The following is a 15,281-nucleotide window of genomic DNA, read 5'->3' as shown; positions in this document are numbered from 1 at the left end:
CTCTCTGCCCACATGGCACATGGCCATGTGGAGCTCCACACATGGACTAATGGTCTTTAATTCGCTTGAATACTGAACCACATCTGGATGCAACATAGAAGGAAGCTATAGACACTGGCCTAGTTCTGGCTCTACTGCAACCCCAGTTACCCCTTTTCCAGGACTGGATTAAGGGGCAGGGGACTTTGGAACCAGAGAAATGTAGCCCCATGCAATACAGCCTTCTTTCACATCCCGTCTTCCAGTGGGGGCTTCTGAAAATGCTTATTTCAGTGGTGCCCCAAGAACCTCACTGACATGAATGTCTGAAAACTCTGGCCCATTAATTCTTCAGGCAGCACAAGGACATGGAATTTTTCTAAAGCCAGAATGAAAGCTCAAAGGCAAAGGAAGGGAAAAAACACACACACATTTAATTTGGGGGAAGGGTTTATTAACCCAGACTTTAAAATCCAAGTCAAATGATTGATTGATAATGGTAGAATAATTATGTGATAGGATTTCAATGCCCTACTTTGTTTTAATTTCCAGAGACCTTTTATTTGGAACTTCATGAAGCATGTTTCTAGGGGGAAAAAAACAGAGTAAAAGAAGAGAAGGATATAGGAAAATAGGAGATGCAACATGGAGGGCAGCAATGTAGGCTTGGAATAATAAGGGAATTAAGCTCCAAGATGAATGGTTACTAATGTGGTCTGAAGAGGAAATAGTCCTCCTCAAAAAAGAGAAACAAAGAAAGGAAGAAATCAAATAAGAACTAAATTCAACCCATGCATGAGATATTACTGTAAGTCCTATGAGAAAGAGATGCTGGAACATTTTGTGGAAGATGATGTCGGTTAAGGATAAGAAATACGCAAATATATGCAAACAAACATACATGGCAATGATTTACTCTTAGAAAAGCAAAGCACCAGCTAAGAAGGATATATTTATACTGCACTACTTGGCAAAGCAGTGAGAAAATATTTGATTCAGTAAAATGCTTTACATGTATACACATATATTAAACATATTTGCCATTCCAATTGAAAAGTTGTTTCGTTTAAGTGCCAAGTGATCCTGCTTCTTTTCATCAATGTATATTGATTTGCTACTTCCATCAGTTTTCTAAGTCTAGAAAAAATTTACATCATTGTCTGCTATTATTTTTATGAAAATAAATAGGAATACTTATTTTCTTCCAGAAAAGACGACTTGGGGGTGATAAATCGTCCTACTCTTTTATGCTTTCAAATAGTTTTCAGGTTCCTTTAAAGACTAGAGGCCTGGTGCACAAAATTCGTGCATGGGTAAGGTCCCTATGCCTGGCTGATCAGGACCGATCAGGACCTTCAGGCTGCCAGCCAGCTGCTGGCTGGGGCCTTCCTTCGCTCCGTGCCACCCCTTGGTGGTCAGCGTACATCATAGCAAGCGATCAAACTCCTGGTATCCCGGTTGAACTCCTGAGGGGACACTGCATATTAGCCTTTTATATATATAGATAATCGCCAGCACATGTCTTGTGTTTTCTCCTTAAGGAAACCATTCTCTAGATGTCCTTGCAGGAAGTTATAATTTCAATTGTCTTTAGCCATGTAAAATATCCCTTACTGTGATCAATTAATAATGGTGATTTAAAGAGTTATCAACCTGAGAAGCATTTACTTGAAAAGGTGATTTGCATTAAAGAAAGGTGATCTTGAAGTCCTTTCTCTTAAACCAGAAAACAGTAATTCTATATAAAGCAAAGCTTTCATTGTCTGAAAACAAAATTACATGCCTGCTTGCCATGCCTTTAGCAATGAAGCAGAAACAAGTAATTGGTTTTGAGCAGTTTTAAACAAGTATTACACAATTCTAATAATGTATTACTAACAAAATGTTCCTTTTTTACATTTCTTTTAATAAATTGTCATGTTGATCAGATAGAAGGAGAAATGGTATTCTACTATCTGGGTGATCTTGCATCAAAAAGCAAGGGCAAATGACATAAGAAATATTATTCACTGAGCATGGTTTAAAGAAAAGGCTTTGTAGTCATGGCAATAACTACCATAGGGATTCTGTATCCTTAATGAATGTAATATATAAGTATATAGTCCTTTGTAAAAATAATTGCTCCATCTCATTCTTAAACATATCCATATGAATATATAATATGAACATATAAATATACTAGAGGCCCGATGCATGAATTCATGCATGGGCGGGGTCCCTTGGCCTGGTCAGCTATCAGGGCCAATTCGGGCTGTCTCGCCCAGTCCTGGTCGGGGCCAATTGGGGCCAGCTGGTCGAGGGGAAGGGACCCTGGGAGATTTGGCAGGGGAGGTTGTCAGTGGGAGTGCACTGATCACCAGGGGGCAGATGCTCAAAAGAGGAGCTGCCCCCTGGTGGTCAGTGTGCATCATAACAACTGGTTGAGCAGTCACTTAGGTCTTTATATATATAGATATAGATGTATTATATACATTCATCAACAAAATCAGAATTGTTAAAAGTAAAAGATTGTTTTTAGCACTTTTACTAGATTTATGAGTTCTTAATAGAGACCTTTATACCAAATATGTTTGGAATAAGATTTTAAGTTAACAAATTATATGCTATTAACAATTATAGGTATTATTAGCAATTAGGTTTATATAATTAGCAATTATATAGAGAGTCACTTCTGAACAAAGCAGGGGTTGTGGGTACCAACCCCTGTGTAGTAGAAATCTTCATATAACTTTTGACTCCTCCAAAACATAACTATAGTCATCCCTTGGATTCCTTCAGAACCTTCATGGCTACCAAAACTCAGGGATGCTCAAGTCCTTCCTATAAAATGGCCTAGAATAATGTGTGCAGTTGGCCCCCCACATCAGTAGATTCCCAACCGCAGACTGAAAATATTGTGTTTGCCCTAGCAGGTTTGGCTCAGTGGATTGAGTGTCAGCCTGTGTACTAAAGGAGGACCTGGGTTTGATTCTGGTAAAGGACAAGTACCTCAGCTGCAGGCTCCTCCTGGCCCAGGCCCTGGTTGGGGTGCATACAGGAGGCAACCAATGGCTGTGTTTCTGTCTTTCTATCTTTCTTCCACTCTCTCTAAAAGATCAATGGAAAAATATCTTCCAGTGAGGCTTACCAACAAAAAAAAAAAAAAAAAAAAGAAAAAAAAAAAAAGAAGGAAAGAAAGAAAATACTGTTTTTCATTTATGGTTGGTTGAATTGAAATGCAAAACCTAAGGATTCAGAGGACTGACTATATATTTATTGAAAAAAAATTTGTGTATGAGTGGACCATGCAGTTCAAACACATGTTTTTCAGGGTCAATTGTATATCTATATCTGTATCTATATCTATATTTATTTATATCTAGTATATCTATATTATCTATATCTTGTGCCAAAAGTATGCAAACACACTTTCACAGCTGATAACTCAATTTTCACTCCTTTTCAGGTGTTACTGATCCTATACAATAAAAACCTAACATGCTAAGTCTCCGGTCATCCATTGAACCACTCAAAGCATAATATGTTAAGGCTGCTCAACTGCTTGCTATGACATGCACTGACCACCAGGGGGCAGACAGTTTACCAGTTGACCAGTCACTATGATGTGCACTGACCACCAGGGGGTAGATGCTCTGACTGGTAGGTTAGCTTGCTGCTGGGGTCTGGCTGATAGGGACTGAGATGGCCTGGACATGCCCTGGAGCCCTCCCACAGTCCTTCCCCAGCTGGCCAACCGCACGAGTCCCTCCCCGGCCCCGATCATGCACCAGTGGGTCCCCTGGCCTGCCCTGTGCCCTCTCGCAATCCGGGACCCCTTGGGAGGTGTTGGAGAGCCAGTTTCAGCCTGATCCCGTAGGCCAGGCTGAGGGACCCCACTGGTGCACAAATTTGTGCACTGGGCTTGAAATAATAGGTGAAGCCAGACTAAGCTTTGAACAAAGAAATTTGTCCTAAGTGCCACCAGATTTTTGTATGGGGATACTTATAAAAGATAAAGTTTATGGTACAAAACTAGCAATAGTCAATGAATTGAGGGTGCACAAATACCAAATGAAATGATTCTTGATGTTTGTGATTCTATTACTTCATGATATCAGCAGTCATCAGTTTGACAATAGGCATTTGACAAAAAATAATTATTCATTTCTGTAGATTCTTTTAAATTTTGAAAATGAACTGTATGTTAATAAACACTGACTTTATAATCATTCGAAGTATGTGTACATTTTTTGGGACACCCTGTATAAAGTTATTTTGGGAAAGCTATTTTTAAAGATGTTACATATTAAACCTTCAATTAATGCTTAATATTTAATACTTTGTATATGCTTAATAAAAACACATTCAGAGAATAATCAGATAGGAAATCAACTAAATGCATAATAGATGTAGACATACATATACCTGGATGCCTAAATTCTGGTTGCTTAAAAACACAATAGTCCAATTTTTCACTTTTTTCCCCCACATGTGATGCCCTTAAAAAGTGTTATATTGAAATACTCATTACCAAATCCAATGCCACCTGGATTTTCTTCTAGAAGTTTTGTGTTTTACATAGCTTTGTGTTTTACATTAGGTCTATGTTCAATTTTGAGATATGTTTTGTATAAGGTGTAAAGTATATGCTAATGAGAAATATCGGTCTGTAATTTTCCTTTCCTATAATGTCTTTATTTTATTGTAGTATTAGGGTTATGGTGGCTTCATAGAATGACTTTGATTTTCTGGAGGGGATAGTAGAGAACTGGTATTGTTTCTTCCCAATGGTTAGTGGAATTCACCAGTAAAATCATTTGAATTTGGTGCTTTTTTTAAAAAAGTATATTTTATTGATATTTTACAGAGAGGAAGGGAGAGAGATATAGAGTTAGAAACATCGATGAGAGAGAAACATCGATCAGCTGCCTCCTGCACATCTCCTATTGGGGATGTGCCCGCAACCCAGGTACATGCCCTTGACCGGAATCAAACCTGGGACCTTTCAGTCCGCAGGTCGATGCTCTATCCACTGAGCCAAACCAGTTTCGGCGGGTGCTTTTTTATATGGCTAGTAATCACTGATTCAATTTCTTGAATGGACATAGGACTATTCACATTATCTACTTGGTGCTTTGTGTCTATAAAGGAATTGGTTCATTTCATCTATTTGTCAAAATTGTGGGCAAAGTATCTATCCCTTTATTATCCTTTTCATGTTAATGGGCCCTGCAATGTGATGACCCCTCTTTCCTTTCTGATATTGGTAGCCTACCTTCTCCCTTTTATCTTCGCCTGGATATAGCTTTATGAATTGTATCGATCCTTTCAAAGAATTAGCTTTTGGTTTTGTTGATTTTCTCTATTGTTCTCCTATTTTTAATATCTGATTTTTGCTCTAATTTTGTTTCCTTTTCTAACTACTTGAGGTTCAAATGTCTCTTCATTCTATATTTTTCTAAAGTATAAGAATTATTGATTTCAGAACTTTTGTCTTTTCTAATACATGCATTTAATGCTAGAAATTTCCCTCTAGGTACTACCTTTCACCTTATCTCACAAGTTTTGATAACTTGTATATACATTTGTTGGGGTCCAACCCCAGCAGGTCCAGGGGTCCCCAAAGGTTTGGATAGAGTCGGTGAAGAATGAATAACATGGAGACTGCGTTCAGGTACCCCAACATACATTCTTTACTCAATTTAAAATATTTTTAAATTTTCTCTTGGGAATTCTTCTTTGACCAATATGTCATTAACAAGTGTATTTTTCAATCTCCAAATATTTGGGGGATTTTTCATTTATCTTTGAGTTATTTCTAGTTTAACTACATTGTGGTCTAAGTAGATACTTTCGATGATTTCTGTCTTTTTTAACTTGTGAAGGTGTGCTTTTATGGCCCAGAATATGGTCTATTTGGGTGGATGTTTCATGTGAACCTGAAAAGATTGTAGTTTCTGCCTTTATTGGATGGAATATTCTATAAATATCAATTTGATTAAGTTGATTGGTTGGTAATGTTTTTCAGATTAACTATATGCTTACTAATATTCTGATTGACCTATCTATCAATTAATGAAAGAGGAGTGCTGATATCTCCAAATATAATAGTGGATTTATCTATTTCTTTCCATTTCTATCAGTTTTACTTCACATATGTTGATGCTGCCTTGTTAGATACATATGTGTTTAGGATTGTTATGTCTTTTTGAAGATTCATGCCTTTATACTTATCAATATATAATGTCTATTTATTCAAGACAATTTTCCTTGCTATGAAATTAGCTTTTTCTGAATTAAAGTAGCTACTATAGCTTTCTTTTGATATATTTTAGTGTGGTGTATCTTTCTCCATCCCTTTACTTTTATTTATCTGAATCTTAAGTCTTTATATTTGAAGTGAACATATAGTCCTATTATTTTATTTTGTTTAATCTCTATTGTTGAAAGTATTATATATGTCCCTTCCCCCCCATTAACCCCTTCTAGCCTGCCCTTGCCCCCTGCCCCAGGCCTTCACCACCCTATTGTCTGTGTCCATGGGTTATGCATATATGCATACAAGTTTTTTAGTTGATCACTTCTCACACACCCACCCTCCCACACCTTGCCTCTGAAATTCCTCAGTCTGTTCCATGAGTCTTGTTACTTTATAATACATTATGATAATGTTAGTCTTTTAGTTGGTATATTTTGACCATTCACATTTACAATAATAATTGGTATAGTTGGACTAATAACTACAATCTTTGTTTTCTGTTCATTCCACCTGCTCTTTGCCTCCTCCCTATTTTCCTTCCTTCTCTAGTTTTATGTTTCATGTGATTCTATGTTTCTCTCTTAGCATATATATTATACCTTTTTATAAAAAACTGTAGTAGTTGCATTAAAGTTTGCAATAACATTTTAACAAATCTAAGTCTGCCTTCTACTCTATAATAATAAAAGCATATTATGCTAATTAGGCAGACATCCTTCCAGACATCCTTCTATCCTTCTGGACGAAGCGGGGGCTGCAAGGGAAGCCTGGGTCTCCGGTGCCTGCTGGTGGCCGGAAGGAGGGTTAGGGTATTTTTCCATTGATTTTTAGGGAGAGTGGAAGAGAAAGGGAAAGACTGAAACATTGATGTGAGAGAAACACATGTACTGGTTGCCTCCTGCACAGGCCCGACCAGGGCTTGGGCCGGGGAGGAGCCTGCAACTAAGGTACATGCCCTCGACCGAAATCAAACCCGTGACCCTTTGGTCTGCAGGCCAATGCTCTATCCACTGAGCCAAACTGGCTAGGGCCAGATGTGTATTTCTAACTGGAAAGGCACGGCAATGTGTAGTCATTGAAGCCATATCAAATATTCACAAAGTAATTAAATTTTTGTTCACATATGTTAGAAAAAATAGACTATTTACAAATTCCCAATGTCCCTTGAGACTTCTTTAATATGCTGAGATACCGAGAGTGTAGCTTGTTAAGTACATGAAACTTAAAAAGAAACAAACAAGGAATTAAATAGTCTCACTAAAATCAGAGATTCTAAATGTTCTTTCCTTATTTACAGAGGCTTATAAAAGCTGAAATAAAGTCTTTCTGCAGAATTCACAGGTATCTATGACAACACAATTTAATAGGAGCTGACAAAATACAACTCAGCAGACCTATAAAGGGAGATCTTTCAGACATTAAAAAAAGAACAGTTTCCCACTTATTTTAGAGGACTAAGTTGCTGGAAGTCTTCACATTTTACTTTGTACCAATTCTTTTCTCTTTTCATTCCATTTTACACAATATATTGGACAAATTTGGGATTAATACAACTATTTATGAAAGTGACCATTTTAGAAACAGGATAAAGGAAGATAACACTCCTGTCTTCAGTGAAGAGCTTTTAGATCTCTTAAATCTTTTGTTAGATAGTTTCAGAGGTAGTGTTCAAGTTAATTGATTCTGAACAGAAAAATACTCTGGCCTGCTAAGCGAGAACCTCTAACATTGAAATTATCTTGATATATAGTACTAGCAGAAGTTCGGTTTTGTCTTAGCCCAACTGGCTTCTGTCAAAATGAGTAATGCTGATATTTCAGAAGCTTGAACCATACATAACACACAAGATAAAGGCATCTGAATGAATAAACACCATCCCTTTAGCATAGGTATTCTCCTAGAAAATTGGTTTAGTAATCAGAAGCTAATCTGTAGCAATACTGAAGCCTGAGGCATATGTTAAGACCTTAGGATGGAAAGGTGGATATGGTATAGTTTGAGGGTGTAGGGTTGAGCTCACTGACAGAAAAACTCATGTAAAACAGGTCTATAACTGAGGATACAGTTAGACAACGCTTGCCTCTTTAGGTGATAGAAAACATCATCGGAGATTAATGGTTGCAAAACAACGTGAGGCTAAATATAAATTGGAAGAGAAGGTGGTTGTTTGGCCATTCATGGGTCTGAAGGTGTTTTCCATATCATAGCACAGATTAATAGAGTCCAAGGAGAGCTGTGGACTCACTGGATGGAGGAGACAATGAAAAAAACTTTGGGGTAATAAAGGCAGCTGAAATTTGGCAGATAGCAACTGTAGAAGAATTGTAGGAAAAGAGTTCTAAAAATATAGGCATAAATTCTCCCTTGGGTCCTTGGCCAGCTCCTAATTTGAGCATAGGAGGGTGGAATTCTAGAAGGCCAAACAGAGAACAACATCAAGAGGCTAGAGAGACAGAGAGAAATTTCAGAGGTCGCATAATATTGAGGAGACATTGGAGCCTGGGTTCATCCAAAGGGAGACCTTCCTGAACACACTAGATTTTTAGTTGACACCCCAGAAAACCTATGCCCTAGAACAGGGGTGGGCAACCCTTGGCATGCGTGCCAAACATGGCACGCCAGTAACTTTTGCTGGCACGCGAAACCCCCTCTTATAATCTTCCATTTACAACTTTTTTCTTAATATCGGCTTTTTTATTTTTCAGATAAAAGCAGTGTAGGTGCATCTTAGATAAATAAATAATTTTACATAACAAGTTATCTTAAAGACCATAGACATGGATTGACGAGAGAGGAGAAGTGCAATTTCAATAGTGTTGAAAACGAACTTCTGAGGACTTGGAATGCCATTCCAGAAAATTTTTTCTGTTTAAAAAAACTTTGCAACAGCATTACTCTCCATGTTTTCATCTACATACACTTGTGAATCTTTGTTCTCAGTAATGAATTTTGTTAAGTCTTGAAATAGCAGTAGCCTGACGGATGAAAGTAGTAACTCGTGCATATCTCTGAAGGTCACGAGATATAAACCTGATGTAAAATCTCTGTCATCAGTGATGCAGCACCAAAAGTCCCACTGATAATATCAAATAGAGTCATAAAGTTTTCTGTCAAACTATCAGTGTACACGTATACATTAAAAAATAAATGTATTTTTCATCATTATATACTGTGTTTTGTCGCTCGAATGGACTTTATTATTTCTTCAAGGTTCGTCACATACGCATTAAGTGATATCAAGTAGGCGTAACATGTTCTCAAAAAATTAAGGTTGGCACGCAGGAGAATTTTGAGTCAGAGATTTTGCTGGTTTTGGCACGCACTCACAAAAAGGTTGCCCACCCCTGCCCTAGAACTTACAAAGATGTCCTAAAAATACAAGCAAACAGAAATGGACCCACTGTAACGAAGCTTAAAACTTACTTGGTTTTATCATGATAGGAACAAATAATATGAAATCTACCCTCTTGAGAAAATTTCCATTGTATAATACATTTTGTTGACCATAGGCACAACGTTGTTAGACTTGTGGTGATCAACTTTCTTAAGAGGAAGATAACATAACTTGACATTCTACTAAATGTAAAAAACAAACAAAAAAACAAGCAACACATACCAAGAAGAAAAAAGTAACCTTAAAAGTGCTAATAAAATCAATCTCAGAAATGATATTTGAGCTGGAAGACAAAAACTTTTAAATAACCATAATTAATAAGCTAAATATTTACTACCTAGAGTTGTGGTAAGAATCAAGTGAAACCATGTGTATGCACAAATACTTAATACTTAAAGGCTTTTTTTCCACTTGGACATTGCTAGATAAACACTGTAAATTCGTAATAACTACTGATTTCTTGATGTTATGAAGAACACCAATCTTAAAAACAATTATATCAAACTCACAGATTACAGTAGTCTAAGACAATTATACTTTTATTTCACATTCATTACAGTCCAAATATGTCTTCCTAAGAATGTACCTTGGTTTCTATGATTGAACTTTTGTCTTAACTAGCAATATAATAAGCTATTTGAGTATGGTTTGCAAAAGATGCCTAATTTTAATAATAATATATTACTTTTATTCACTTAGCCTTCATAGTATGACTTTTCATGAACATTTGTTAAATTCTATGTTCGTTTGTTGTTATTCACCATTTATTGACTACAATATGAGGTACTGAGGGAACATAAGTATTAGACCATTCCATTGTAAGGCTAAAAGACGAAAAATTGTTATGAATTGTAAACCATAGAACAGCTTAAGCTGGGAAAATGAAATATTACAAGTGGCAAAATTTAGCAAGAATAAAACAGACCATATGTGCTAAAGCATTGTAAGGAAAATGTTATGTATAAGAAATTTCAATAAATTATCATCACCATCAAAAAACACTTAAGTGCCCACCTGAACCTGAAGCTCTTTAGAAAGTGAACAAAGCAAATTAGATAATAAGCTACTTTCTGTATAGAAATATTGTATGCTTAGATGTTTCATGAGTAACTTGTTTAGAATCTACATTTAGTATGTCGGAAAAAATACATGTTGATACTTTTCCAGTTTTTAATGTAGCATATAATCATTATGCAAAATTATTCACCTTTGAAGCTTCAGCAATAACACTGAGAGATAACAGAAGCTGGATCATTATCAAACACAATTAATTTATTGGAAATTCATTTATCAGAAACAATAATTTAATGTTATATTATTTGAAATAGTAAAAGAGTTTAGTGCAGGCTGTTGAAATCATCTTTCTCAAGGCCCTTTCAATGGGCTATATTGCAATAATAGCATTTAAGGGATTAAAAAAATCACTGGATAACACTTTCCCTTGCCTAATGTAGTTCCACTAAAAACATTTCATATTCATGTATATTATGCTAAGTGAAATAAGCCAGTCAGTGAAAGATAAATACCACATGATCTCACTCTCATTTGTGGAATATAAAGAACATTATAAACTGTTGAACAAAAATAGATAGAGGCAAAGAATCATTGAACAAACTGTCAAACTACAGTGGGAAGGCAGGAGAGGGTTGAGGTGGGTAAGAGATCGACCAAAGGACTTATATACATGCATATAAGCACAACCAATAGACGCAAGACACTGGGGGGGGGCCCGGTGGGGGGTAGAGGAAGCCAGGAGGAGGTCAATGGGGAGAAAAAAAAGGAGAAATATGTACTATTATTTGTAATACCTTAAACAATAAAATAAAAAATGGTTTATTCTGATTAAAAACATTTCATATTTAATCAACAGTCATTAATTTCTGTGCAATACAAATACTAATTCATTTATTCATTCACTCATTTATCTATAAATTTATTCATGTTCTAATTATTTACTGAACATCTATGTACTTGTCTGGTAGAATTCTAGTCACTGAGGACACAGCGGAGAGCCAGACATCCAAAGTTGCTGAAAATATGCGTGTTGCATTCTAATGAGGAGAACCAGAAACTGTCTGGAAATAGATAATAGCAGATATGAAAATTACTCTGGAAAAAATGTAGGGCTCTATACAAAGTGACAGAGGAACTGCTTTTAGATTTCAGGAAAGGCAGAGACCTGAGTTTCAATAAAAAGCAGGGGATACGTTAAGATTTTGGAAAACAGTGTTCCAGGTAGAGGGAACTACAAGGAAAAGGGATAGGAATGAATTTGCTTCATTCTTTGTTCAAGGAAGAGAAAAAAGGCCAGTGTGGCTACAGATTAGGGAGTAGGGACCTGGGGTTTGATTAGAAGTCTAATGGTAAGCCATTGGAGAGTTTAAAGAACAGAATGACCTGATTTTTAAATTTAAACATTTAAAGTATTATATATAGAGAAAACTGCATAAATCATCATTTATACAACTTGATGAATTTTTAAAAATAAACACATCCTAATAATAATCATGTCAAAAAAAGAATATTAATAATACCCCAGATGCCCATGATACCACTATGCCCCCAAAGGTAGCCAAGACTCTCACTTCTATCACTATGGCTTGGTTTTGCTTCCTTTTGAACTTTTATAAATGGAATCATACCATTTGTGTTTAGCTTCTTTTTTTGTTAATCCTCACCTGAAGATTTTTTTTTCTCACTGGTTTTTTAAGAAGAATGGAGGCGAGAGGGAGAAACACATCGATTGCTTACCTTCCACATGAGCCCCAGGATCGAACCTGCAACCCAGGTATGTGCCCTTGACCAGAATCAAACCTGAGACCCTTCAGTCCAAGGGCCAACACTCTAACAGCTGGGTGAAACTGGCTAGGGCTATTTAGCTTCTTTTGCTTAATCAACATTGTGCCTGGGAGGTTTATCCATGTTGTTACATGTACCAGTACACATAATGTGGAATAAGAAATGGCAAGAATATGCATATCCAGTGTTGCTCAGTGGTTGAGCACTGACCTATGAATCAAGAGGTCACAGTTTGATTCCCAGGCAGGGCATGTGCCTGGGTTTCAGGCTCAATCCCCAGTAGGGGGCATGCAGGATGCAGCCAATCAATGATTCTCTCATCACTGTTGTTTCTCTTCCCTTCCTCTCTGAAATCAATAAAAATATATTTTTAAAAAGACAGTGTTTGTAGAAACTTCCTTGTGAATTAAAAAAGTAATTTTATAAATGTATTTTTATTTCATAATTAAGTGAATAAAAATGATATAGTTAGAATAAAGTACAGCATTATTTTTATGTATTTATAAAATATTACATCTTTATGCATGTATATCTTTAATGCTATTACCCTGGAAAAATATTGGTTCTGTTTCCATATAAGTTAATATCAAATCTATAAAATTTGAGGAAAAATTGAATTATTTGAAATTGATAAAAATGTATACTATTTAGTTCAAAGTTTTAGTTCTCAGTTCGCTCCTATGAACAATATTTATTTAATAACAGATTGACCCACAAATCATTGGGAGAATACACAGAAGTCTTCCGTGGGAGAAGAAATAATTACATCTTTAAAATGGATAATAGTTCAAACCTTTTTTTTTTTTTATCTCACATCAATAAAGAAAAGTTGATTAAATAAAATCTCCAGCCCAAAGTACAATATTTTCATTTCTCAAAATACTAGGTCTAAAATCTATGAATTTCTGGTTGTATATTCTGATTTTTAAAACTAGTCATTTACTTTTTCTTTTACATACACATCATATAAATACATCCAAGGCAAATTTTATTCTAAATAATGGCTTAATCCATCTTTAAAGTCTTCTAGTTTGTATGGCTAACACATTAATAGGACTTTAAGACCAGGACTCTCTTTTCACTATAGGCTTTTGTTTGTGTGTTTTACATTTAAACTTATATTAAGCCTTAGAAGGAAGGCAGGGGAGGGTGGAGCTAAGGGGGAGAGATCAAGCAAAGGACTTGTACACATGCATATAAGCATAACCAATGGATACAGACACCAAAGGGGTGAGGGCATGAGTGGGAGGAAGGGGGAACAATGGGGTGATAAGGACACATTTGTAATACCTTAATCAATAAAGGGAAAAAATAAAAGGAAAAAAGAGCATTAAAATCATATTTTTGTTAATTTAGAATGTGGTATTTTGTGGAAGAGCCATGCTCAAGGAGCCAAAGAGCCACATGTGGCTCGCGAGCCGCAGTTTGCTGACCACTGGTTTAGAATATATATATATCTTGTAGATGTTACATTTCTTTAACAGAAAATTATCTAATGGAGACATTTTGTTGTTTCTGTTTTGTTTTTGTTTTTTTGCTTTGTTTTTGTATTTGTTGAATATTTAGTTTTATTTCCTTGCATCTTCAAAAGACATAAAGTCAAATCTTTCTCATTGATACTTCTAAATAAATCTGCTTAGATTTAACAAAAATGTTTTACTTACTGATATCTTTATTCAATCAACTTGTCGTGTTTAATCACGCTAGTAAAAAGAAAAAGATCTTATGGCTTTCAACACTTTTAAAATCAAATTTAAAAATATCTGCTATTTAACTACTGTTATAGGTTATTTTATTCAATCATTAAACATTTAAGCAGTAACTTAAAAGATACTCAAGGCAATTCACAGAAAAAATAAGATCAGAAGCAATTAGTGTTTCCACTCATGCAAAACATTTGTTTTTATTTTTGTTTTGCATTTATAACTTGAACTTCAAAGAGGAGATATTTCTATGTTAGGGTAATACAAGTGACTCTTTTTTGTTGTTGTTCAGCTTGCTTTCCCCCGATTAAAACAGGAATGTGCTTACCAAATACTCTGCAACATGGAGGTTTCTGGATATTTTCATTATTTCTCAAAAAGCACAAATCACTTGCTACCATCTTATGAGAGGACATCTGCAAATCTTGGTAATATATTAACAAGCTACCAAACTATTAGGAATAGAAATACTTAAATGTGATCCCTAGCTGGGTTAGCTCAGTGGATAGAACGTTGTTGGCATGTGGACTCCTGGGTTTGATTCTGTTCAAAGGCAAGTACTTTGGTTGCAGGCTCCTCCCAGCCCGGGCCCTGGTCAGGGCTTGTGCAGGAGGCAACCAATAGATGTGTTTCTCTCACATCGATGTTTCTCTAGGTCTTTCCCTCTCTCTTCCACTATCCAAAAAAAGAAATACTTACATGTGACCTTTTTGGGAAAAGAATGTTAAAGACCACTTTCCATATAGAATTTTTATACATATTTATTTCTCAATTGAAATATTAATGATAAGACAAAATTAATAAGTTAATACATAGGTATGGAAATGTTGGCTTGCACAGAGGCATATGGGAAGTATTTTTACTTTATGATTAAGTGAATAATTTAAAAATTGTATAGTTAGAATAAAGTACAGTGTTCTCTTTAACTATGACATTAACTTTTGAAATTTGTCAAGTCATTCTCTATGGAGATAAATTGATGACAGTTTGAATTCATTTATTAAAGAAACTTCCAGGAGAAACCAAGATAGTGGCATAGGTAAACACCGGAAATTGCTGCCTCGCACAACCACTTCAAAAATACAACTAAAAGACAAAACAGACATCATCCAGAGCCACAGGAAGGCTGGCTGAGTGGAAATTCTACAACTAGAAGAAAAGAGAAAAG

At 35.7% G+C, this 15,281-nt stretch overlaps 1 long non-coding RNA gene across 1 annotated transcript in view; it reads left to right on the top strand.

Moving 5' to 3' along the window:
• Window positions 1-9,122, top strand: part of LOC107182995 — a 22,948-nt gene extending 13,826 nt beyond the window's left edge. The window contains exon 3 of the long non-coding RNA XR_001513773.1: window positions 9,015-9,122. This is a non-coding gene — a long non-coding RNA (uncharacterized LOC107182995). The remainder of the gene's footprint in view (window positions 1-9,014) is intronic.
• The last annotated feature ends 6,159 nt before the right edge of the window (window positions 9,123-15,281 follow it).

Source organism: Myotis davidii, unplaced genomic scaffold (assembly GCF_000327345.1).
Source record: "Myotis davidii unplaced genomic scaffold, ASM32734v1 scaffold1497, whole genome shotgun sequence".
NCBI classification, from domain to species: Eukaryota; Metazoa; Chordata; class Mammalia; order Chiroptera; family Vespertilionidae; genus Myotis; species Myotis davidii.
This window is presented reverse-complemented; position numbering and strand designations above follow the sequence as displayed.